General features: G+C 40.2%; 1 protein-coding gene across 5 annotated transcripts in view; it reads right to left on the bottom strand.

Moving 5' to 3' along the window:
- TAOK3 (TAO kinase 3) overlaps positions 1-27119 on the bottom strand; it is a 155358-nt gene that overhangs the window by 105786 nt on the left and 22453 nt on the right. Inside the window, exon 1 of one of the 5 annotated variants that reach the window (XM_060250268.1) lies at positions 25733-25834. The exons of 3 other annotated variants lie outside the window; for them this stretch is intronic. The gene's annotated coding sequence lies outside the window, so the exon portion shown is untranslated. Of the gene's footprint in view, positions 1-25732; positions 25835-27119 lie in introns of those variants that run through there. One more of the 5 variants, XM_060250270.1, reaches the window with a different exon arrangement.

Below are 27119 nucleotides of genomic sequence, written 5' to 3'. Positions count from 1 at the left end.
TAAGCGCAGCAACCTAGCAACTGTGATCCATGCAATGGTCACCTCGAGACTAGACTACTGCAATGCCCTCTACATGGGGCTGCCCTTGTCTCATATCTGGAAACTGCAGTTGGTGCAGAATGCGGCAGCCAGGTTGTTATTGGGTCTCTCTATATGGGAGCACATACAGCCAAGGCTGTGGGGACTGCACTGGCTGTCAATAGTATTCTGGATTCGCTACAAGGTGCTGGTTATCACCTTTAAAGCTCTATATGGCCGAGGACCTGTCTACCTTAGGGACCGTCTCTTCCTACATGTTCCCCAGAGGGTACTCAGAACTGGATTGCAGAATTTACTGTCAATCCCCGGGCTGAGGGAGGCGAGACTGAAGGCTACCAGAGAGAAAGCCTTCTCAATTGCGGCCCCTCCACTGATGGAACCAACTTCCAGAAGAAGTAAGGGCCTTGAGGGACCTTGTTCAGTTCCGCAAGGCCTGTAAAACAGCCCTATTTCGACTTGCCTTCAGCTGATGTAGATGCCCAACATCACTGAATTTAATGAAATCAACACTAGCACCAAAATTGTTTTAAATCGTTTTAAACGGTTTTAATAGTATTTAAATTTATCGTTTTATTGTTTTGGTTTGACTGTTGTTAGCCGCCCTGAGCCTGCTTTGGCGGGGAGGGTGGGATATAAATCCAATAAATAAATAAATAAATATAAACAAGGTCTGTTGAAGATAGAGAGATTATAAAAGATACAGAAATGATAGGCTGGATTTTCTGTGGCAATTGTGTTATCTATAGAATTGTGAAAATTGGCTGGACAAGTAAATACAACAAATCAGATGTAACATCTGTACTAGGACACAGCCTCATACCTCTCCAACAATCTGTATGGCCTGGGGAGCCATAAAGAGGAAAGACCAGTGAAATGTTTCAATCAAACATTGTAAGCATATCTCACACTGCCTCATCTAAATGCTAGCATCAACTTTCCTTCCCATCACTGGACTACCTGAGACCCCAATGGTATAATGTGAAGAAAATTAATCCCTTCAGCTACTGGAGTGGCAATGCAGTTCCCACATAAGAGATCTGAAAAACAGGTACAGTTCCTTAAATTAAGTTAAAAGGAAGATTAAGTTAAATTAAGTTAAATGGCACAGGCTGTGACAATACCAAAACATAGTTCTCTTTATCTGCTCAAACAATACAAATTGTTGACTGATGCAACTTCATGGAGATGGCGTAGTGCAATGACTGAGAATATTAGCATGAAAGGTCCTGGTTCAAATATCACTTATAATATTGGAATATTAGCTTAATTTGATGAAATTACTGGATATAAAGAACGTTCACTATTCACAAGAGATCCACAGACGATGCATTTTCAGTTTAACATTATTACAGCATTTATCTTGTTCTCTTCTAAAGAAATACTTTATCACCTATCTTCAAGTTACTCTTAAGTCAGCACCATATATTTTTAAAAATTGATGTTAGACCACTTGTCTTATACCCGTTTCCTCCCAGTTCAGTCCTAAGTAGCAAAAGTCCATCAATTAAATGAAAAACCCAAGTCACAAGCAGCTCAAATCTGAGCTGTCAGCCTGAAGGGCAACCACCGAGTGTCCTTGCTATGTGGCCATACCATGCTACAACATGTACAACATGAACAGGACTTGCCATTGAGAGCAGATAAAGTTGTCCTTAATCAGTGCCTATTGAAGGGAAAAGCATACCCAACCTTAAGAAAAATATCCACAAGTATGCTTGCTTCTCACAAACAGTAGTTACTCTCTACATGGAGCTGCTCCATGCAATTTTCAATCAGTTGTCAATTCAAGTTGCTTGAATTAATGCAATTCACCCACTCCCACTACACAAAGGCTCAGTCTTTATGGGAAAAACCTCTGACATTGTTTGTCAGAAACATGTAGATATTTTGTACAAAAGTAATTACAGTAAGAAAAATGTCATCTGTGTTGTTTCATGAATTTCAGCAGCTGGAGTCAAGATCTTCAATCCCATGCAGTGATGTCAGTTTTCCAGAAAAATCTGAATTTGAAAAGTTTCCAGAAAATGTTCTGATGCCCTAAATAGAACCTGCCTTGAATTAGCATATTTATTTTGACTTATATATAAAATATTTAAAACAATTAAATAAAACACAGAAACACAGCCACACAAACAGGGAAGCCAGGTAATAATAGTGAGGCAACAGTGAACCAAACAAAAAACCCACTTCACTACCAGAATGATAGAGGAAGACTGATAAAACACCCTGGTGCAACAACCAAGAAGGCCTTTTTCCAGGTTGCCAGTCATCCAGTCTCAGATGGCAGGGGTACCAGGAGTGCCTCTGAAGATGACCAGAGTGGTCACATATATTCATATGGGAGTAGGTGGTCCTTCAGGCATGTGGATCCAAAGCCATATAGGGCTTTAAAGGTCAGGACCAGCACCCTGAATTGGGCATAGAAGCAAACAGGGAATGAATGTAGATGGAACAAGACTTGAGTGATACAGTCTCTATGATCCGCTCCAGTCAATGTTGTGGCTGCCGCATTCTGTACCAACTGAAGCTTTCAGACAACTCTCAATGGCTACCCCATGAGAGTGCATTTGGGAGTGAATTGTAGTCTAATCCAGATGTTACCAGGTAATGCACAATAACTGCCAAAACTGGTGAAAGGCACCCCTGGCCATCTGTTTACCCAGGATCCAACAACACCCCTAAACTATGAACCTGCCCCTTTCTGTAATAATCATGTGCAACCTATCCAGAAGATCAGAAATTCCAGTTCCTAGGCCACCCCTTTCCCTCAACCAATAGCACCTCAATTTTGTCAGTACAAAGTTTCAGCTTGCTGGCCTTCATAAAACATACATGAATTCTTTACACAATTTCAAGGAAGAATCATTTGAGAGACATGAATTATAGCTTTAAAACTGCGAGGCTTGCCTAATATTGTATCAGCAATGGCATCCATTCATCATTATTTTATGTTAACAATGATCTTCAGAAATTTAAGATTTTACCAGAGAAAAATAAAGTACTGCATTTTTTCCCTAGAAAGTTATCCATTTTAGAAAATTTCCTAGCCCACATTTCTTGTCCCGTGTCATGAGCTAACTCTTCATGCTCAACAGATTAGCTAGGAAATGTTTCCCAGCGCTCTATTCTATGTCTACATTTTGTAACTAAAAACACAATAGTATGTTAAATATTCCAGGTATCAAGCAAAAGATTATCCTGTTGAATCTTCCAAAAACCCAGGAAGAACATATTGAAACTCTGCAAGACTGCTGACTAGAAAGGAAGAAATCTGCTCTCTACCATCTAGGCTTGGGTGAAAGAAAACTGTAGCTTTGCCAGGCCTAGATACTCACCTTTCATCTTCTTTCTTTTTGCCACCACTTTCACCTGAAACGACCATTGGTACTTACCATGAGGGGTCATTCTCCTCTGAGTACAGGAAGACATCTTGGGTGCTTTCCACCATCTTGTCAGGGAGGCAGGAAATAGAATAATTCTTCTTCCTCTCCTTTGACCCTGGAGCACCCAGATCTCCTCAGTTGGGATACTCCGAGAAGTAGTTTCTAAACTATCAACCTTTCTCAAAAGAATTAAACAGTAATGACAGTAATAACAGTCAGATAATATGCAACAAGCATAATAGAGAGAACTGTGAAGCAGCAAGAAAAAATGAAATATAGATATGGCAGAACAGACCCTAGTATGAGCGATACAGTGTGGTGGGCAAGATGTCCTCCTGTACTCAGAAGAGAATGACCCCTCATGGTAAGTACCAATGGTCGTTCTCCCTCTGAGTCGGAGGCCATCTTGGGTTCCCCTATAGCAGTAGATTAATGATTGGGTGGGGTATCGCTCTCCTCTAGGAACACATGTTATAATACTTTTCTGCCAAATGCTGCTTCTGCTGAACTGTAAGCATTTAATTTGTAGTGACGAACAAAAGTTGAAATAGAAGACCATGTTGCAGCCCTGCACACCTCGTCTACCGAAGCGTATTTGTTAAAGGCCGCATTAGTTGCCGCGCTTCTGGCTGAATGTGCTGTAATCCCTTTGGGTACTTCTAATTTCATTGCCCTATAAGCTTCAGTGATGCATTGCTTAATAGCATAGCTGATGGCTGGTGTTGACATCTTCTGTCCCAACCTAGGTTGTATAATGTTGATAAACATGGCATCTGTCTTCCTAATTGGTTCAGTTCTGGCTAGATACGCCTTCAGACAACGTCTAACATCTAAGTTGTGCCACATTCGCTCCCTTGGATGTTTAGGACCTGGGCAGAATGATGGTAAATGCAGTTCCTGCGAATTGTGAAACTAAGGTACAATCTTGGGCTGAAAGGTAGGAGAACCACTTTGTCCTTGTGAAAAATACAAAGTTCTTTCTTTACCGATGAGGCATTAATTTCCGAGACCCTTCTTGCCAATGTGATCGCTATCAGAAATATGGTCTTCAAACGTAGCCATTTTAGAGAAATGTCCTGTAACGGTTCAAAAAGTGATTTTGTGAGCGTGCACAGGTCGGTGTGTAACCACCACGATGGAAATCTGTGAGTCTGTGGGGGGCATTTGAGTGTGTCCCCCTTCAAGAACCTCTGTATATGTGTGTGTCTGGAAACATCTTTTCCCTGTATCAGTCCCAATACCGATGACAAAGCTGCTACTTGTCTACGTAAAGTGGCTGGTTTCAATCCAGAATGAAGTCCATCTTGTAAGAATTCCAAAATGTATTGGATTTAGTGGATCCCTTGTCTTTCTGCGGCACCACCTATGAAAGGCCTTCCAGGTAGTATTGTAAATTCTGGTGGTGGACTCCTTCCTCGAGGCCAGTAGTGTGTTAGTAACCTCTGATGAGTATCCTAATTTTCAGAATGTAGACTGTAGATCTTGATCTGCAGATTCTGTTTTTCCATGATCTGGTATTGGTGGGGACGGAGGAAACTTTGTAAGGGTCTGGTATGTAGTCTGCCCCACTGAACCGCATCCATGTTCGAGATGAATAGCCCCATCAATTTGGCTAAAGTCAATAGTGGGGTGTGGATACTCCGGATAACAAGGTTCACAAGTTGTTTGGTTTTCAGGATCTTGTCATTTGGAGAAAAAGCGAATTTTTTCGTGTATCTATGATCATCCCCAGGTGCTCCAACCATTGTGTTGGTTCTAGGACACTCTTGGATAGGTTTATGAGAAACCCATGTTCCTGTAGACACCGGATAGTCGTTTAGACGTCTGATAGGGCTTTCTGATGGGACGATGATCTGATCAAGAGGTTGTGACTTTCGGAGGAGGAAAATGCCGAGCTGAGCTGCTTCTCATAATGGGAGCAGGCTGGAACTTCTGTTCGGGGTAGTGGTAGGCAAATTAATGCCTACTGCCTGCTTTTCTCAATTAGAGATTAGTCCAAGATATGCACAGAAAACTTTGAGGAAATTTACCTTGGCTAAAAGGGAGTCCCGGGGGGGGGGGGGCTCCTTTGAGGATTTGAGGGGTCTCCGGAGACGAGTTGCATTTTCATCATCTGCAGAAGTTCTCAGAGTCATTTACTTGACATAAGCTCGACAGAATTCTAACCTTCTTGGACATTGCTAAACATCTAAAGCTACACAAGACCGGTGTGGATCTGGATAATTGGCAGAAAAGGTACAGATTGCTATCGTTCATTCCGGGACTATTTACAGTTAAACAGAATAAATTCAGAAGGTGGGAAATGGAAATCTAGAAAGCTTGGAAGAAGAAGGGAGGAAGAGGTGAAATTTGGACTTTGTAAATTTAAAGGACAGTGCTAAAAAGTGCGAAGGAATTTATTGTTTGGTCTACTTGCAGTTTTGAAAAAAGAGCACCGTCGCCACAGACCTGCAGCATATACAATCAACACAGGAAGTAAGTCAAGTATCGTGAGATCTCTTTACCAGAGAAAACGAGATTTGGTGGCAAGTAAAGCAGGAAGAAGCAGATGAAAAGCCTACTCTAGGACTATAATATCATAGAGAAACATTGGCGGTCATTGCAAGGAGGTTAAAATTAATATTTTTAAAGTGTTCGGGACATTAAAAATTGTTGGAAATAATTGAGGTGATGATAAGAAGTTAAATACTATTGGACATATTGTCTATAATGGACCTTAGAAGCCTTTAAAAGGAAAAAAAATTTAGAGAGAAGCAAAAAGTCGCGGCCGCCATTTTGAAGGATTTAAAAACTTTAAAAATTAATATCTCGGTCGGGGAAGCTCTGAGGACGGCGAAATAGTTGTAAAAAGCAAGCTCTAATTTTTTGAACTTGATAGTCAAATTTGAAATTGGTGAGATCAAAATTTTCGGTGTTTTTAAATGTTTTTAAAGTAAACCCGTACAAGGGCTACTTCATTGGAGAAAATGCAGGATCAATTAGAGGCAATGGAGGCCAGAATGATGAAAGGCACGAAAGAGATAACTGCATCTAAAAAAGAAATTACTGAAGAGATTTAAAAAGATATGGAAGATCTCAGAAAAGAGACAGAGGAAACATCTAAGAAAGTGCAGGGGGTAGAAGGGAGAATGAAAGTACATGACCCCACCTTGTTGAAAATACAAGAAAAAGTGACAATCCGTGTCTGTAAATTGATGGAGACTCAGATACGTCTGAGAGGAGTACCTGAAAAGAAAGATGGTGACTTAAAAGAATATATAATAAAAATAATTGCAGAATTTTTAGAGGAAGATCCTGAAGAGACTAAAAATATGTATGATTATATGTATAGAGTGAACTCACTCTATGCCAAAAAAAATAATTTACCGAGAGATGTTGTCATAAGATATATGACAAAAGAAATGGTGGGAAAGATCATGAACAAAAACTTTGAAAAGACATTGATAGTGGGAGGCAGCAGAGTAAGAATTATGAAGGAGTTGCCAAGGCAAGTGATAAATGATAGAAGAACATATAAAAAAAATTACAGGACAATGAAATGAGGTTTAGATGGATTATAGCTGAAGGTTTGAGCTTTGAACTTCAGGGGAAAAGAATTACAATTACAAATGCACAGGAATTACATAGATTTTATGAAGAACATAAAGAATTTGCACCATGATGGATTACAAATTATTGTCTTGGAATGTAAATGGACTAAATTCACCACAAAAAAGAAGGGCAACGTTTCATCGGATTAAAAAGCAAAATTGTAATATAGTTTGTTTACAAGAAGTGCATATTAAACAAAAGGATTACAAATTTTTGTGGAATAAACAATTGGGACTAGAATTTTATTCATTGGCTGAACAGAAGAAAAGGGGAGTGGTTTTTTATATTAAACAAGAATTGGAGCCAAAATTAGTGTTTAAAGATAAAGATGGAAGATTTGTAGCAGTAGAAATAATATTAAATGCAAAAAAAACATTGTTACTGGGACTGTATGCACCTAATGGTGCAAAGGATGCTTTTTTAAAAAGACATTATATAACAATTTGATGAACTGACATATGACCAAGTTCTGATAATGGGGGACTTTAACAGAACAATTAAGAATACACTGGATAGGTCTGGGGGGAAAAAATAATAAGAAGGAAAATTGCCAAAGTCTTTTTTTGAATTGGTCAAACAATTGGGGCTGATCATAACCCAATAATGTGGATTACAAAACTGCCTAAGAAACTGAGAAGATGGAGATTGAATGAAGATTTACTACAGAATAAAGAAATAGTGACATCCCTAGAAAATGAAACTAAAGCTTTCTTTCAAATGAATGACTAAGAGGATATTGAATTTCAGACGGTCTGGGATGCCTATAAAGCAGTAATGAGAGGAATATTGATTACTTTGAATAATAAAAATAAGAGAGCAAAGAAAAACAGTTGTTGGACATTCAAAATGAAATAAAGAAAAAAAGAGGGAGTTGAAAAAAAGGCCAGGGAAAAAGAAAATTATAAGGGAAATTACAATACTACAAACGCAAACGAGACATTTGTTAAATAAAGAATTGGAATGGAATCTGAAAAGATTGCAGCAGAAATCTTTTGAGGAAGCAAATAAACCTGGAAAATGTTTGGCTTGGCAACTGAAGAAAAAGAGAGAAAATAAAATTATTAATAAAATTGTGGTAGATGGAAGAGAGGTGGTTAGCCAAGAGGGAATAAAAAGAGAATTTTTTAAGTATTATGCCAAGTTGTTTAAAGGTGTTAAAATAAAGAAAGAAAAGATGGATGAGTATTTACAAAAGATAAAAACAGAACCCTTAAGAGAAAATATGCGAAAAGTTTTGAATGATCCAATTGAAAAGATAGAAATTGAAGCAGCAATTAACGTAATGAAAAATGGAAAGGCACCTGGGCCAGATGGATATACAGCTAAATATTTTAAAACCTTTAAAGAGGTGTTAATACCGAAGTTGCAGAAGTTGATGAACATGATAAGAATAAAAGGGAAAATACCAAACACATGGAAAGATGCTGTTATTTTGTTGATTTCAAAGGAAGATAGAGATGTCACGAATATAAAAAATACAGACCAATTTCGCTTTTAAATAATGATTATAAAATATATACAAGAATCTTGGCAGAACAGCTTAAACAACATTTGATAAATTTTATAAAGGAAGATCAAGTGGGGTTTCTTCCCAAAAGGCAAATAAGAGACAATATTAGAACTGTTGTAAATATTGTAGAATATTATGAAAGACATCCAGAAAAGGAAGTAGCATTATTCTTTGTGGATGCAGAGAAAGCGTTTGACAATTTAAACTGGGACTTTATGTTTGCAGTAATGGAGAAAATGGAGTTAGGATAAAGCTTTATAAGAATGATAAAAGCAATATATACTGAACAACGTGCAAGGCTATGTATAAACGCAGATCTTACAGAAGATATGATAATTAGCAAAGGTACAAGACAAGACTGTCCGCTTTCCCCATTGTTGCTTATAATGACTCTTGAAATATTACTGATGCAGATTCAAGAAGATAAAGAAATAGAAGGATTAAAAATAAAAGGATTTACTTACAAATACAGAGCATTTGCAGATGATATAATGTTTATAAATGAAAATCCTATACAAGTTACACCTTTGCTGTTAGCCAAAATACAAGAATATGGGGAGTTAGTGGGACTTTGTATTAATAAAGAAAAAAAATCAAAATTTTTATGCAAAAATATGCAAACAAATAAGCAACAGGCTTTACAGAGACTGACGGGCTGTGAAGTTACCTCCAAGGTAAAATATTTGGGTGTGGAGATAACAATAAAGAATATTGATTTGTTCAAAAATAACTATGAGAAGCTATGGCATAAAATGGATCAAGATATGTTAAAATGGAATAAACTTAATTTGTCATTGCTGGGTAGAATAGCTGCAATTAAAATGAATATTCTACCAAGAATAATGTATTTGTTTCAAACTATTCCTATTGTGAAAGATAGTAAACAATTTGATAAATGGCGAAGAAAAATTTCAGAATTCGTGTAGGCTGGGAAGAAACCAAGGATTAAAATGAAAAATTTTGACAGATGCAAAAGAGAGGTGGATTTCAATTACCGAACTTAAAATTATATCAGGAAGCAGTTTGTTTAGTGTGGATAAAAGAATGGATAATGCTGTTAAATAAAAAACTCTTAGCGCTGGAAGGTCACGGAAATAAATTTGGCTGGCACGCATATACGTATTATGGGGAAAAAAAGTTGGGACTTTTTTTCTCTCACCATTATATAAGAAATAATTTGCTAAATACATGGATGAAATATAAGAAATATGGAGATGAGAGAAAACCGTTATGGATAGTGCCAGCTGAAGTAATAAAGATAACAGCTGCGATAGGTGAAGAAAAGTGGTTGTCATATAATCAATTATTAAAAATACAAGGTGGCAAAATAGAATTGAAAACTGCTGAAGAGCTGAATAATAAATGTGATTGGTTTCAAATGCAACAAATAAAGAGTTTGGTGGATAATGATATTAAAACTGAAGGAATAAGAAAAGAACAAACAGAAATGGAAAAAGTTCTGCTTGGAGACAATGAAAAATTAATTTCAAAAATATATAAATCACTTTTAAAATGGTCTACGGAGGATGAAGTAGTGAAATCTCAAATGATTAAATGGGCAATTAATGTAAATAAAGAAATACAGATGGAAACTTGGGAATACTTGTGGAAGAATTCTATGAAGCTTTGACGTGTCATAGTATTAAAGAGAACTGTTTTAAAATGGTGTATAGATGGTATATGACTCCTAAAAAATTGGCAAAGATGAACAACAAGATGCCAAATAGATGTTGGAAATGTAAAAAACATGAAGGTTCTTTCTACCATATGTGGTGGACTTGTGAAAGAGCAAAAAAGTATTGGCAGATGATTCAACAAGAAATTTCTAAGATCTTGGGATATGAATTTAAGAAAGTTGCAGAGACTTTTCTGTTGGGATTACAAATGGAAAAATTTCCAAAAGAAGATAGAACTATAATTTGGTACTTGCTTTCAGCTGCTAGGACATTATATGCACAGTTGTGGAAGCAAGAAAAAATACCAGAGAAATTGGATTGGATTGTAAAAGTTATGACATGGAGTGAAATGGACACATTAACAAGAACTTTAAGAGACTATGATTTAGAAGTTTTTAAGATGGAGTGGAAAAAGTTCAGAAGATATGTAGAAAAAGAGTGGAAAATAAAAGGACATTGGACAATTTTTGATAATGATTAAGTTTTAGAAAAAAGAATATTAATTTTTGTTTTTGTTAGTTAAGGGTATTTTTAAATATTAGTACTTTAAGTAAGTAACACCAGCGGGGGTCAAGTAACGGGGGGAGGGGTGGGTAAAAAGTAATATATGGGGTAGATAAAAGAAGTTATTAATGATGCAAGAAATATAATTTGTTACCATATGTTACCAAATAAAAATTGTTTTCAAGAGGACGTCTAGATATGGATGAATATGGACACCCTGCTGTCTGAGCAGAGCCACAACGTTCACCATCACCTTCGTGAATACTCTGGGAGCTGTGGCTAAGCCGAAGGGAAGTGCCTGTGCCCCACGCAGAACCGAAGGAAGCACCAATGGGATAAAAGAATCGGAATGTGTAGGTAGGCTTCCGTGAGATCCAACGACGTGAGGAACTCCCCTGGTTGCAGAGCCTCTGTGATTGACTTTAGGGTCTCTCCATGCGAAAATGTCGGAGATGGATGAACTTGTTGAGAAACTTTAGGTCGAGTATTGCTCTCCAGTCTTCGTTCTTCTTGGGTACAGTGAAGAACACTGAGTACACGCCTCGACCCCTCTGCTCTATGGGCACTTGTTCTATGGCATTGATTTCGAGAAGATGTGATATGGCTTTGTTAGTTATTGATCTCCTTGTACAATCCTTTCGAATTGGGGCTATCAGAAAGCGCTCCGGCGGGGTGCTTTTGAATTCTATTGCATAACTGAACGATACAATTTCTAACGTACAACAGTCCGTCTGGGAAGCCTTCCGGGCGTCTCGAAAATGATGTAGTCTTCCCCTACCAGAATTGAAGTCCAGTCACACCTTGTTGAACTTCGGTTCCCAATCCTGCTTGTCTCTGCAGTCTGCATTCTGTTTGGAGAATCTAGGATTATTGAATACTTTTCTGAAGGTCTGTCTGATTCCAGGACGATCTTTTATTATCTGCGTAGGGTCTAGATCTGGCCAATGAGTGTGAAGAATGAAAGGGCTGGGTGTAAAAACCTCTTTTAACAGTTCTCCTAATGTTCTTTGGCATTGCCTTCTTTTTGTCTTTAGTTTCCACTAAAATTTTGTCTAAAGCACTGCCGAAAAGCTTTTCTCCTTGAAACGGGTAAGAGATCACAATTTGTTTGGAGTGATTGTCAGCCGGCCATGCTCTCAGCCATATACCTCTTCTGGCTACTGCCCCTGAAGCTAAACCTCTGGAGCAAAAGGTGAGCGCGTCTAAAGATGCATCAGAAGTGAACTCTGCTGCTTTAAGAAGCCTAGCAGTTCCCTCAATTAATGTCTTGTTTTTTTCCGGCAGTAGTTGTGAGAGTCTGTTAGCCCAGACTATAGCTGCTCTAGAAACAATAGAGGATGCTGTACTTGCCTTTATTGCCATTGTCACCGCTTCGTGTGACCTCTTTAAAGTCAGATCTATTTTCTTGTCCCAGTTGTCCCTGATGGCACCATGACCGTCCTCTGAAACTAACCCTGAGTTTTGAAGTGCTGTCACTGGGGCTTCCACTACTGGAACCTGTAACATTTCATTTGCAAAAACAGGTAAGTCGTACAATTTTTTCACCAACCCAGGAAATTGGCGATTGGAATTAGGTTTTTCCCATTCTCAAAGAATTGTGGAAATGGGAAAACCTTAGCAGCTGTGTGAGAGCCTGGAAAAAACTCCCTATTCCCTAGTTTTGTTCCTAGGATAGTGTCAGTGCTGGTATTCTCCTCCTCAGAGGATGGATCCTGGAGTGCCAGGGCTGCCATAACTCTGGTTAAAAAATACTGATAATCGTCCGCTTTAAAACAACGAACCGACTGAGGTAGAACACAGATATCCTCCACCTCCTCATGTGAAATAAAATTTTCTTGATCTTTGGATTGATACTCCGCCTCTGACTGTGTCTCCTCTGAATCGTCCTCTAGTAATCTAGAGTCAGACATCTGCTTTCTGGCCGCCTTAGTTGGCCAAATGTCCTGTCTGGGCAAACTCTGACCTGTACGATGCAAACGAAGAGGAGGAGGGAAAGGAGGTCTGGATCCCACTGACCCCATGCTAATAGCCCCTGACTGACAGGCATTGAATAATTTGGCCCTAATAGTCTGCTGAATCATGGTCATAAAATCATTAGAAAAAAGCCCCTTCGGGTTGGGTACATTACCACCCTGGCACATCAGGTCTGGATCCATCACGGAGGCTTGATCCGACAGGGGCTAGCCTCCTGGGTAGCCTCCCGGCTGGAGATTGGCAATCATGCCCTGTAGTGCAGTAGATGGCTCATGGCGCCGATCGGGTGAAATGCGTGCCAAAACCGTGTCTTCAAAATGGCTGCCGTCAGTCGCTTGCTTCTGAGAAGCAGGAGCCTCAAGTGCGCCCGATGATGAGCCTGCACGCTTCTGCCCGCAGTGACCGGAGTAACTAGAGCGGGACACGTTGCCGGGAACCGCAGCAAGCTGCAAAGACGTGCTGGTCCCGGAGTCCCTTCCTGAGGCGTCAGAATGAGGGCCGAGGGAAGGTGCGTCCTCCAAGAATTCATCCCTGAAGCTTTCCATTGCTGCGGCTTGCACCGCTCAGCGGAGAAGAAAGAAAAAAATCAACCGCTTTGAAAATTAACTGCGGTATTGCTGCCTCCTCACAGATTGTGAGTGAAAGAGTTGGAATATAAGGTGAGAAGGAGGGCAGGGCTAGAGGACTAAAGTTCAGAAAATAGTTAAAAGAAGTAAGGTTAAACGAAGAAGAGTTAGGTAATAGGAAAAAAAAGGTAGGTTGCTTCCCATCTTTTTGGAGCTAAACTAGCTAGTTGCTCTCTCTTTAGAGGCAGGAAAGAAACTGAGGAGATCTGGGTGCTCCAGGGTCAAAGGAGAGGAAGAAGAATTATTCTATTTCCTGCCTCCCTGGCAAGATGGTGGAAAGCAACCAAGATGGCCTCTGACTCAAAGGGAGAACAGGCCTTTTAAAAAGCATAATGCAGATGTGCATGTTCAAAATGGCAGCTACAGTACCATCTATATTACTTGCTAGACTGCTATGGCATTACACACAAGTACATATATGCCATGTATTACAGGTTGCTGTCAGGAGTTCTTTTTGGACACAAGGAAGCAGGCTCTATTCCAGGAGTGGTCAAACTTGCTTATTGTAAGAGCCACATAGAGTTCAAGTAAATCTAAAAGAGGCGGCCTTCCCAAACATGCCTTGAATTCCCACAAAGATCAGCCATGTGCAAGATCCTGCAGAGTTCACAGTTAACATCAAGGGCCAGAATTGCTAGCTTTATCTTTCCTGTGACTCACTGCTTCACAAAACAGACAAGTTAAAAAATAAAAATAAAAAAGCAAACTCTTAAGAGTAGGAGGCTAGCTAGCCTATCTCACCCCTGGCAAAACAAAGAGAGTCCAGCTACTAAACCACATCATTTCTCTAATGCAGGAAGTGTGTAGCAAGAGCATGACAAGAGCATCAGCACTTCAGAAATCTCATTCCTATCCCCACTGGGCTTTGAGCAGAATGCTAAATGATACACATACAAGCACAAAGGAATGTAAGCTGGAAAATAAATTGTAACAGGCAATTTATTCATTCTTCCTCTCCCAGAGCCTGCATTCTCTGGCTCAGTCTTTAGGGTGTGGTGGCTAAGCTACATTATCAGAACAAAGTTGAAACATTAGGTTCTTTCTCCCGTCCCATATTACAAATCCCTCTGTTAGGCTTTCTGGCAACTTTGTTCAGGGAATTCTTTCTGCATCTCCAAATATTTAACAAAGCTTTTAAAAAAACCTTCTTCAACAAATATAAAAGAGCAGTCATTGTATTTTAATATGAATTAATGCGGTAGGTGAAATAGATATCACAACCAAAGTAGCCGAAAAGGTAGGAAAACCAATCCTCACTCAACTTACATTAACCATTATCTATATTTATACCTTGCACCCCTGCCATGAACTTGCAACAAGCTCAGTAGAAACTGGTGTCCAGGAAGCATCCTATAAACGTAGACCCCTTTACCTTCAGTACATGAACTGTATCACAGGCCTTCACCAGAAGCCATGGCATATGTTAACCTAGCTCTGCTTTGACTTCTACAAGAGCACCCTGTGAGTAATTACAATTACAGGATTACAGGGACTTTGGGGTCTGTGGTATTCTCTTCATGCAGCATACTTTTTCACATGTAGTACAGCAGATTTACAGCAGAAACCTGTTTCCTACAGAAAGAGTGGAGCAATTATAGGAAAAATGCCCTGATGCCCAGCCACAGACGCTGATCAAACAAAAAGGGGAAGGCAGCTTGGGGGAGGGAGTAGGAATTTAAGTTTTAAAGAGGGGAAATTAAAGGGAACCAAAAGGACTATCGATATTAATCTTCTTATAGACCAAGTGCCATTCATAGGGAAACAGCTGGGAAGTTAATATGTTCAAGTTGTATAGCCAAAATATTATGACAATACCACCAGATTTAGTTTTAATAGCATATGCATATGTAATAACTGTAGTTAGAGCTGGGTATGCTTAAAACCAGTATAATAGTTTCAACAATAACTTCTGAACAAGTATATTAATCATTGTGTCCATAGTAAAAACATAACTTATTGAGAGCGATGAGCTGTAAAAGTTCTGTTCTATTTGAATCAACCATAAGACTACGAGGAAGAATGTCTATGCTTAAAGAATGCAGGCTATTTATTTATTTACTTTATTTCTCCCACAGTAGGGACCACTTTTCTCCCACAGTAGGGACCAAAGCAGCTGACATCGTTCTCCTCTCCTCTGTTTTATCTTTACAGCCACCCTAGGTTAGGCTAAAAGAGTTGACTGACCCAGTCACCAAGCAAGACTCCATGGCGGAGTAGGGATAGAATCTATATACACATATATCAGCATTCATCTGGCTTCTTGACGCTTACCCTAACAAACCACATGCAATTATACCTTCTCCTACCAGACACATTTTAATTCCAGTCTTGTATTCTTCAATCTGTACTGAAAATAATATTATATTTTAAATGTCTTGTTTCACAGTTACAGTAACTATATAAGTTCAGGTTAATTTGTAAGGTGGAACCTATTCTACTGTATTTTCCCCCAGTTCCATTAATACTGATCTACAAAAACACTGCATAGAACAACCATTGATAATAAACAAAATCCCAGCTAGGGAAGCAAGAAACACCCTCCCTCCAAATTATATTCTCAACATCCCTTCTCACTTCAAGTTTACCCAAGCAAGAACCTCAATATTCAGAGTGAATTTTACTTTACATAACTCCAAAGCATCTGTAATTTATACAGTTTCAAAGACAAGCAACTGTTTGCCACTTCAGTTCTAAGTTCAATTTTCTTAAAATTTGCTATCTCGTGACTGGGTCTTGATAGTGGTTTAATAAAGACTGGTATAATTCAAAAGTTTGTACATTGTTACATGTCACTGAACTGATCCTAATACTGGGATCTTGGTGGCATTTAATTTATTTATTTTACTTAAAGTCCACTTTTCTCACAGGGACTCAAGGTAGCCTACGTATAGTGAATCAGTACAATCAATAAAATGGGACATTCAGTAAACAATGTGCTAGGATTTTAGAAGTCTGAAAGCACCAGAAAGAACTAAATCATACCACAAGTATTAACATGACACATTAAACAGTACAAAAATTAAATAATAGGTCTTACTTATAGTAAGCTATATATAGCAGTACAGACCACAGTCCCTAATCATGTTATCCAACTACATGAACTATTTTGTACAACACAACCTTATTACTTGCACAGAAAAGCCCTCTTGAATCATTCTGTTTTGCATCACAGTTTGCAGAAAATCAAGAAAGTAAGTTTTTCTGACCTCCATGGGCAGGTTACTCCATAAAGTGGGAGTCACAATGGAGAAAGCAAGTGTATGAGTAGTTGTTGATTTTGCTCATTTGCAGGTTAGACACCAGCAGATGTCCCTGTTGACATCAGTGAAGCTGTCATAGGGAAAGTGGCGGTCTCTCATATAATAGGAACCAAAACTATGAAGGGCTCTGTATGTAACAGTCAATACCTTTTGAGCCAGGTAACACATTGGCAACCAATGGAGTACCTGGAGAATGGAGGTAATATGCATGCTCCATCTAGCTCTCAATAATAGTTGGAGCTTACAAGTTGATTTTGAGGGGAGACCAATGTACAGTGCATTACAGCAGTCTAGTCTTGATGTTACAGCTGCATGGATCCAGGTGGCCAGAGCAGCTATATCCAGGTAAGGGGCCATCCTGCAGGCTAGGCTGAGCCGATAAAAAGCATTTTTTTGCAGCTGCATTAACTTGCTTCTCCAGTAATAAAGCTATATTCAGTATAATCCCAAGGCTTTCAACTGAGTCAGCAAGGGTCAGTTAAACTGAGGAGAACAATGTCCTTCAAGACCTTCACCTTCCCAATAAGCATTACCTCTGTCTTTTCAAGGTTTGATTTCAATTTGTTCACTTTAAGCCAGTTAACCACGGCAGCCAGGCAGCAACTCAGGACCTCTACCACATCAGTAGGGGATTTGGATAGAGTTATACAGAGCGGTGTACCATCTGCATATTGATGACAACCAATCCCCCAAATTACAAACGATCTGTCCTAAGATCTTTGGCAGACCACCCCGTAAAAAAGTCTGCCGTGAAAATGTCGTAATGCAACATCACCCCAGAGTCAGAAACGACTGGTGCTTGTACAAGGGACTACCTAACTTTTTAAAGGTCTTTACAGAGAAACTGAAAAGCATGAGGATAGAATGGTGCCCTGTGCAACCACACAAGATAGGTCTCACACTGATGATAACTGGTTTCCATAGCAACCTCTTGAGTCTGATCCATAAGGAATGTTTTGAACCAGTTCAACGCACATCCCAATACTTCTGCCTCCAGGCACCTCAACAAGATGGCATGATCTACCATATTAAAGGCTGCAGATAAATCCCATAAGAGCAACAGAAAGAGTTGGCCTTCGTCTACACTCAGATAGAAGGTCATTTAATAAGGTTAGCAGAGCCATCACTGTCCCACAGAAGGTCATCTAGTAAGGCTAGCAGAGCCATCACTGTCCCATAGTCTGGCCTGAAGGCAGACTGAAAAGTGTCTAGAATAGATGAGTTATCCAAGAAGACTTGGAATTTAATTATCCTATTTAAACCTTTAAAAAATCAGCATCAGATTCTGGCAAGACAGAGAAGAATGCATATTTTCTCACATTTAACAGAGCAAAAATTTCATTTGGAGACCATCCACAATTATTGTTTCTGGCCAAATATCATTTTTAGAAGTCCTCTCAATACATGTTTTTTAAGATAATCAGCAAGTAGTATTACATGAACAACTAAAACTCTTGTTGCCTGCAATGTAATGCAATTTCAAAATATTCTACCAAAGCATAACATTAAGTAATTTATATCAGGTATAAATGAATATACTGTTTTTCTATTATTATTAAATGCTAATTCTTGTAACAGAATTTTAAAAAGACTGATAAAATTATTATGACAAGCTGGTGGGCCAACGAAGAACAGATGCAAAAAAGGAAGACTATATATATATTAAAAGCAGCTTGCTTCTAGAGGCCTTTTCTCTTTAAACAATATATCATCTCATTAGGTAATACAATCACAAAGGGATGAAGCATATTTATTCTGAATGGCTAACAGACCACATAGAAAAGGGGGGAACGCATAGCTGAGTCACTGGCAGATTGCATATTCATCATATATGAAGCACCAAATAAACCTCTTAGTACTGTTCTACTGGCCATAGTTATACCTCACTTGTTACACTATCATTCCTTCTTAATAACTCTGGGTTTTGTGTACATATGAAGGCCGGTGCTGGGGATCAATAACAGAATATTCAGCTCCTCAAAGTACAATTCCCAGGATTCTCTGAGAGAAGCCATGACATTGGGGTTTTTTTTGTTTTTAAATAAAACTGACATTTTTAGTGCAAGAAAAGACCTCTGGCCTGAGACCTTTCATTTGCAGTTTGCTGCTGTAATGGATTGCACTTTTTAAGAGGCTTAGAAATGCTGTACCCACAACTAAAAGATTGTGAATGGTAAACTCTTCAGAGCCAGAGAGCTTTGAGTAGGGTTGCCAGGTCTTTCTTCCCTAGCAGGGGACTTTGGGGGAGGTATTCCTAGAGGGAACAGGACATCCCCAATGTGATGACATCAAACAGAAGTAACATTATCACATTGGGGACTGGTGCACTAGCAATTTGCCTCTTGGAGTTCAGCTGTGTGACCAGTGGCCCACTCTCTCCCGCCCCTCCTGCAAGATTTAAAGGGCCCCTCCAGCTGATCTGTGGGACCATGTGCTTCCGTGGATCAAGTAGAGGGCCCTTACAATCTTGGAGGAGGGAAGGGAGAGGGATGGCCACCAATGGTTGCTCTTGGAGGCAGGGCTTCCCCCACCAGCCAGCTGGCGGATGGTGGGCAAGGGTCCACCAAATCAGGGGATCCCCTGCCCCCATCCTAGTCAGTGATGGGCTGCTCTAAGTTAACTTTGTGTGATAATGCACTCAGTTTGTGTGCCTTGCAATATGTCTCACACACACACACCCTGATTGGTTAGCATCAACTGAGCAAAAAAAAAAGTCTTGAAGAGAGCTGGATACTGAGGAGATTCAGTCAGATTCCTGTCTTAACTGAGAAGAGATGTGTACCGAGAACAGCACTGACAGAAAAAGGGTTTAGTGCTGACAGTCAGATTTCAGCCTTGACTGAATGCAGTCTGAATTCAGTGTTAGCTGAGAGCAGTTTGAACACAGACAGAGAAATGGGGGAAGTTTGAGTGGTAAAGAAGACTCCCATTCAGCCCAAACTAAAGGGGATAGATCTTCTAAAGAGAGAAGAAAATTCCCTATTTAGTCAAACAGGGAGAGTTATCTCTGAGGAGAACATAATTCCCTGGTCAGGTGTGGATAGAAACTGTCCATAGTGACCTTAAAAGTCAGTAAACAACTCAAGAAGAGTGTTCCAGGAGAAGGGGCTTCAGTGCTGGGAAGAGGGTACCAAGCCTTCTGGGCACCAAGTCACTGATTACTCAAAGTCTAGAGTATTTGGGAAAACACTGGAACAAAAGTCTACCAATATAAAGATCTACGAAACTGAATAAATTAAGAACCTCCCATTAGCCTGATATAGAAGATCAAAACTCTGTGCTTGTACTGGTTTTTACCTCAGTAACTTCAATCCCTGACTTCACTTGACCTTTCCCTTTGTTGTTAAATAAAAACTTGTTATTTTTGAATTTTAAAAGCATCTCAAGTACCATTTTCAAGGGTTTAAGGGTGATCCTATCCCTTTCCCTCAGGTTCATGGATTGAGCAAACAGGCAAAATATAACTTACTGACACAGGGTGGGACAGCCAAAGTTTCTTCTGGGGAGAAGAAAACAAGTTACTAGGGCTGCTCAGTCAGTGAGGAAACCGAAAAACAGAGGGAAAATCTAGCTTCTGAGTGATGGAAGTGGAAGGGATCTGTCATAACTGCTATCCAGGTTTGACGGATGAAGCCATTATGTACCCCATCTATGCTGGTAATGAAAAAAATATTAAGCATTACCCAAACTGACAGAAAGAGGTAAAATTCTAACAGCTGGAAGAACTTTGTTCTTCCTGACAAATGTAAGGCAACATACATACTGTGAAAATTAATGTGAATTACTCATGCACACTGCTGAACTTTACAGTTCATTGTAGCTGCTCAGGAAAAAGACCTCAGGTCATTGCAGAGAGCTCTCTGAAAGCATCTGCTTGGAAAAACAGCCACAGAGCAAATAAAGCATTTGGCCTCTAAGGGGAATACTAGATTCCACAATGTCCTTGACCAAGCCAGCAGAACTAGAGCCAGGTTAGTAAGTTTACCCTAGGCTGTAAGCAGAGGTCGGGAGGGAACCACAGATGCTTCTCTCAAAGCCTCAGCTCTGAATTCCTGCTAACCTACATTCACTGACTACAACCCTGTTCCATGACCCTCTACTGTTCTGCTGGAAACTGCAAAATTGCTGAGGCCCAAGCATCAGTGTCAAATGCTTGCCTTTCTGCTCTTCTTCCCACTGCAATTGGTTTCTGCCCCTCTATAGTCTTCTCCTTCCTTCTCAGCAGACTTTGTGCAACAATGCACTCAATGTGTGTGCCTTGTAATGCACACCAGCCTCTTACTGCTACTATTTCCACTTTGCTTCCCAGTCCTGTAAGTTCTTTCTAGGGCCTGCTAACCACTATATCCTACTCTCTGTGTAGCTTGCCTTACCTAAACATCATGTCCTTCTCTGGGTGTGGTTTGGCTTACCAAGGAGTTTAGAAATTGAACAAATCTTGGCACTCTGATCTATGACATTTACCACTCAGAAAAATACATCAGAATGACCCAGAGAACATCTAAATCAAACTTTTCTGTTTCCAAGAGAAGGGTTGCTGTAGCCATTCAGTATATTAAGATGATTGGGGTGTCCATAAACAGGTGCTAGTGAAATCCATTAGACTTACACAGACACATGGGTCAAAGATGTCCTCTTCTCCCACTTTCTCTAACTTTGCTCTTGTTTTATTGGTATCTACTTTCAGAAAAGATCTGGTGATAAAAAAATTAAGACACAGGAGTCCGAACTCCAGGTGTACACTAATAAGGATCTTCACAGCCTCTCTGATCAAGAATGTTCCTCTACCAAGGCTGTTTGAAATAATCACAACATTTGGTCCCCCTGTCAGGAAACAAGATTAATTGGAACTGGGGTTTCCCACCACAACAGTTTACATTAACTAGCCTTCTAGATAGCAATGGTATAACAATTAAGTATTTGAGAATACTAGTCACCATTAAAGATTCAGTGGAAGCCACTTTAGATCTGGGGCAGTAGTTTGCAAAACAGTATCCAAACAGATGGCAGGCCCTAGAGCTATCATTATGGGGTTGGATGAATGCGGTGAAAATTAATGTACTTTCTATCCCAATATATTTTACAAAGCCTCCCAATCACCCACTGTTTTATTTATGCAGGACAGACTGACTCCTACAGAGTCTAAACAAAAAAAAGATACATAATCTGTACTACCCTGCAACTTCCCGCCTAGGATGGGGATTTTGATTTTCCTAGTTTTTATATCAATTAGTTTTTCCACCCCAATTGCTTATGTCCTCTATGGTCCCAAAGGACTACCATTAACCCCCGTAACAAAGCTTACACATGTGGCATATGGGATATTTTTTAACCTCAAACCAAATTCCAATGTGTTAGAAACATTCCCACAAAAAATAAAAGTGTTTGTGGTAGCGACACTAAAAGGCATTCAGAGCTTTAAAATACATTTTGAAGTGAGGCAGAATGGTTGATTTACGCAGATCCATCCTTGCCCTTTACAATACTGCATAACTCACAACAGTGTGGCTTCTCTGCAAAGCTGTGGATCTTTTATTTGTAACAAAAAGTATGTTTGAAAATTAAGAGATTGGATGACAAATTTTCATGAATTTTAAAAGAAAATACATGAACTGAATAATTCCAAACACTCTTGGTATTTTGAGACACTTTTCTACCCCACACATCTCACTCTGATATGGTTGCCAGGTCCTGCCTCCTCCCTGGCGGAGGCATTCCTGGAGAGGGAGGGGACATTCCCAACATGATGACATCACACAGAAGTGACATCATTGTGTTAGGGACTGGCACTCCACACACCTGAACTCCAACTGGCGAATACACTGTGGGAGTTCAGCTCCCACCACTTCTTGCGAGCAGCATCTAAATGGTCCCTTTAAATATTGTTTGCAAGTCGGGGAGCGGGGGGGAGAACATCTGAACACTAAGCAGCAAATCTGCCACTGGAGTTCTGGCATGTGGCCTCCCTTCTTGCAAACAGCATTTAAAGGGACTCTTTAAATGCTGCTTGCAAAAAGCAGGGGCCATCCACATCTGAACTCCCAAGGCAAATTTGCCACTTGGGGTTCAGGCGTGCAGCTGGTGGCTGCCTCACTCCCTCTCCTGCAAGAATCTCACAGGACGGTAGGCCACTAGGCAAACTAGGTGATTGCCTAGGGCGCCAGCCTTCTGTGGGAGCCAAATTAGGTGCCCCTCATGTGACTCGGTGATGTTATCAATGTGTGTGTGTGGGGGGTGCCAGACAGTCTCTGAGGGTGGGGAGAGGGGTGGCTGCACAGTGGTTGCTCTTGGAGGCAGGGCTCCCCCCACCACCCAGCTGACCAGTGATTGGCTGGGCCCTGCAAAATCAAGGTATTCCCGCCCCCCCCCACCCTGCGACTGGCATCCCTATGCTCTGAGGTGCAGTAAATTTTTTCTAAGTTGGGGTCCCCAACCTTTTTGAGCCTGAGGGCACTTTTGGCATTCTGACACAGAATTATGGGTGCAGCCACAAAATGGCTGCCATAAAATGGCTGCTGTAGGATATACAGCCAGCTACAAAATGGCTGCCCTAGCTTACCTCAGTCGCACACAAAAGATCCCTGCGCTTTGGTGGCTTCCAAAACACCATTTTAAAATATCTGCATAATCAATCAAAAGCCTTGCTAAGCAAAGCCTCACATTGTCCTGCCCACTTTCTTTAAAAAGTGCTGGCGGACACCACAGCACCCACAAGCATCATGTTCAGGACCCTCACTCTAAGTTCTCAAGTTGTCATGAAAGGGTGTATCCAGAAAACTTAAAAATGGTTCCCTGAATCAGTGTTTTACTCCAATAGCAAAATGCATAGATTTATGTTTCCTGGGTCCTTTTTTTTTGCTTACAGAAAGCAAACTATAAGTGGTATCTAGCTGTTCTCTGGGAAATTGTTAACTACTGTATAGGTGACACTGGCTTTAAGAGAATACAGCTGTATATCCAATTCTATATGCATTCTGCCCAAAAAGGTGATGTTTCACTTTAATGTATATTTGTAGATATTTAATGTATATTGGTAGATTTTTTTGAGGGCTCACAATTCTGACTATCATGTATGCTATGTTCCATACACCCGTTTCAATTATCCATGTGGCTCAGTGTGAAACAAGCTGTTGGACTAGATGGATCACTCGTCCAATCCAGCAAGGCAATTCTTATGTTAATGAGGCTAGACAGATTGTTCCAGAGGCTTGGACTTTTATAAGCAACTGAACTGACAACTCCATACTAGAATAAGTACAGAATTCACAGGTGTAGGTGGGGAATGAGAACCTTGTTCAATTTCTCACCATGCAGATCTGTCCTTTTCTGAGACAGTGCTATATTTTAAAACTTGAATCAAATGGTAGAATTTATACAGTTGTAGCACCTTTAGGTTTAGATGCTCTCTGTCACAGTCCTCTGTGCTCCAGATATATAGTTTTAGAAGAAGTAAAATTCATACATGTGTCATTTAGAAACTTTTTTTTAAAGCTGCATATACCAAATGTGGATGGCTGAGACCTCCAGAACAAGCCAAATTGAGGTATCTGTCAGTTTTCCACAATGCAAGTCTATTTCTAAAGAAGCCATTCCTATTTACTTATTTCAGTCTATGTCCTGCCCTACCTGGCAAACAGGCTCGGGAGCAGCTTACAATATTCAATAAAATAATCATTAATCAATCAACAATAAATAATTCATAAAATCAATATTTGCAGCTAAAATCCCTGATGGCAACATTAACCCCAGACTTTATTTATTACAACAGAAAGTTTTGCTCAGAAACAAATGGAAGAGGACCACCTTGAATGTTTGTAGGTGCTGCAGAACCTCTGAAGAATATGTTCTTACACACACACACACGTTTTAGCCCCATTCAGTTGCTGCCCCATTTGGAAAAGCAGGGTTATCAGTGCAATCCTAAAAAGAGTTACATCCTCTGAGGGTCAGTGACTATAAGGGATTTAGAAGGGTATAATTTTCCTTAGACAGCACTACTAAATAGAAAAACCCATACCAATAGCCATTTCACTTTACTCCAAGCCATTTTGAGATACTATAAGGCTATGGATCCAAGCGGCCTTTCTTAGAAGGGTGTTACTAGTGGCTAAGAGCGTTTTACTGGCATCATGCAGGTTAAGTGATGTAACCCCTTCTCTTGTGATTCCCTATGGTACAATGAAGCCCCACAAAGCTTTGGATTGAGAATTTCAAATCCAGAGATAAACATATTATGGCCTACATAACTCTGGTTCAAATGGCATCTTTCCTTTGATTATGAAGAATGGTACCACACAAATGAACCTGCCTTATACTAGAGCAGACCATTGGTCAGCATTGTCATATGGTCAACAGTGTATTCAGACTGGCAGTGGACCTCCAGGGTCTCAGGTGGAGGTCTTCCACATCACCTACTATCTTCTCTTTTTTTACTAGAAATGCCAGAGATTGAACCAGGGACCTTCTGCATGCCAAGCAGAAGCTCTGTCACTAAGCCATGGCCCCTCCCCTGGACAGGATCACCATATACAAGATTCAGGTGAATACCTTAAAGAACAGAAGATCCCTGCTTGATCATACCAAATATTCATCTAGTTCAGTATCTTTTTTCTCAGTGAAAGTTATTTTGTTTTAATATTGCTTTTCAACCAAACATTGGCCCCTAAAATAAATATCAGTAACTGGTGCAATTCAGCCTGTTGGTAAGAACTGGGCTAAGCAAGTAGCAATGAAGTCACATGGGGGGAGGTACTCCCCTGATCACTAGGGACTAGACCCATGTCTGAATAATCATGAGGGCTAAAATCTTGCAGTAATTTTTGGAAAGCAACCTAAGCTGCTCTTAAACACAACAAAAATCAGATCCCACCATGGATTCAAAGGAAGGTGCCTTAAGTCTGTATTCCCATGATAGAAAAGCAAGTAAAAGAAATCCCAAACCATGTGTCAAAAGTGGAAGCTGGAACACAAATGGATGTGGGTGGAGGAACTGTGTCTTTTCGACCTGGGAAGTAAACAGCAGCTACACTTACATCCCATTTATTTACCCAACAATGAATACAGACGTTAACCAAGGTCCCAATCACTGCACAATAGTTACCTGCTCTTTGGAAAAGAATTCACAGAATAAGCCAAAACAAGAAAGTAATATGGAAAGTCTGTAACATACCGAACATGCAGAAGGTGAAGCCCTTGCTCTTGCCCAGTCATCTCTATGCAATCTCTCTGCTTTGTAAGATATGGGTAGCACAAAGAGAACGAGCAAGGGGGGGAAAAAACCCAACAGCCACCCCCATGCACTCCACGCATCTGCAACCACAAAGACTCATGCTTGCAATGAGATAACTCCAGATGCTAAAAATAACCAGCCGGCTGCAATTCCCACTGTATGTAGCTGGGCAGAAACACTTCATTTCCCCCAAGCATGCTTCCTTCTACGCTGAAAGCTGAACTTGGGGTGAACAAACCACAGAGGCCTACACAAAAGCCTCCCCCACAAAGACTAACCAGTAAAACTTTTGTATTTAGGTTTAAAGTCTATATCAATTCCCTTCTGATTTCTCAGTATTTTTTTAATCACATGAAATGAACAGATTCCTGCATTGATGTGCTAGGTTTGCCAGAACATCAGCTTATTTCTTTTCCTACTTACTATGCACTTTACTTAGGTAAGCTATTCTGCCAATAAGGAACAATGCTATTTTCAATTTCACCGGGGGGGGGGGGGGAGATAATATACAGGGCATGTACAAGGACAGAAACATGCATGACATCAAATATGGCCTCTAACACATAATCCAGTAACTGCTGCCAAATTCTGAATACTGAAGCTTTTCTTTTAAAGAGATGCCTAGCTTTTAAAAAAAAAACACTTTGAAGTCTGCCTTTCTTCCTCCACAGCTGCAGAGAACAAGGCCAGATTATATCTCACACGATAGTATTTTGGCATAACCAGGGATACCAGCTTCCAGGTGGGGCCTGGGGATCCCTCAGAATTTCAGGGCATATCCAGACAACAGAGATCAGTTTCCCTGGAGAAAATGCTTGAGAGTGTGGGCTGTATGGCACTGTACCCCACTGAGGTACCTGTCCTCCTCAGGCGCCATCCCTAAATCTCCAAAAGTTTCCCAACCTGGATCTGGCAGTCTTATCTCCCTCATCTTTTGCTGGTGGCCAGGGAGAACCTGGCAACCCTAGCACCAACTGGGGTAATGTAAATGCAGGGGTCAGGGAGGGCTAGTTGCAAGGGGGGAAACTGCAAAATCATGCACGTTCCATAGTGTACCTACCCCTGGCCATTTTATTTCTCTTTTTGAATCTCAGTGAGTGAAAAATGCTTTTTTAAAAATGACCCATGACATGGGCGCATTTGCAGGGGAGAACTAGTGGACAGAATAGTTGTGTTTATATAGATTCTCCCCTGCAAATGTTCACCCTATATTCACTTTATCAGGTTAGAAACACCTTTGCTCTCCAATATGCAGCTTTACTTTCTGTGCTTCAGAAAGGACCCTACTAAAACTGGGCTCCACCCAGTGGTATAATTACCTACAAGT

This window comes from Heteronotia binoei, chromosome 11, assembly GCF_032191835.1.
Source record: "Heteronotia binoei isolate CCM8104 ecotype False Entrance Well chromosome 11, APGP_CSIRO_Hbin_v1, whole genome shotgun sequence".
Classification (NCBI taxonomy): domain Eukaryota; kingdom Metazoa; phylum Chordata; class Lepidosauria; order Squamata; family Gekkonidae; genus Heteronotia; species Heteronotia binoei.
Note: the sequence above shows the minus strand (reverse complement) of the source record. Positions and strands in the feature narration are given on the sequence as shown.